This window comes from Cyprinus carpio, chromosome A22, assembly GCF_018340385.1.
Source record: "Cyprinus carpio isolate SPL01 chromosome A22, ASM1834038v1, whole genome shotgun sequence".
NCBI lineage: Eukaryota > Metazoa > Chordata > Actinopteri > Cypriniformes > Cyprinidae > Cyprinus > Cyprinus carpio.
Window position 1 is genome coordinate 14028147 of NC_056593.1, and position 420 is coordinate 14028566.

The 420-nt window shown below is 55.2% G+C and overlaps 1 long non-coding RNA gene across 1 annotated transcript in view; it reads right to left on the reverse strand.

The window, feature by feature from the left end:
- Positions 1-420, reverse strand: part of LOC109083289 — an 84566-nt gene that overhangs the window by 13391 nt on the left and 70755 nt on the right. The window lies entirely within an intron of this gene.

Here is a 420-nt window from a genome sequence, read left to right on the forward strand (position 1 = left end):
GCCATGGCGCCGGGTAGTCCCTCACGGGGTGGTGCGCGCTCGAGAGCTTTTCGCCCCGCCCCGCCCCGTTACCCTCACAAAACCCCTCCATCCCCGCCGCTTCTTGTGCCTCGGGGGGCTGGGGTTTCCAGCGAGATATTAGATGTTCCAGTGCTTCCTGCCATCATTCTGGACACGGAACATCTAACATCCCCTCAAAAGGAGGTATTGAAATTGGTACCACTCTCAGAGAGTCTGGCAGCGTGGACACTTCTGCCAGGCATTTCTGCATGGGTGTTGAGCACAGTACGGATAGGATACAGGATCCAATTTATTCGTCATCCTCCACGTTTCAACGGCATGGTTTCCACTTCTGTGAAACCGGAGCTGATGCAGGTACTGTCTCAAGAGCTACCAACTCTTCTGGGCAAAGAGGCCATA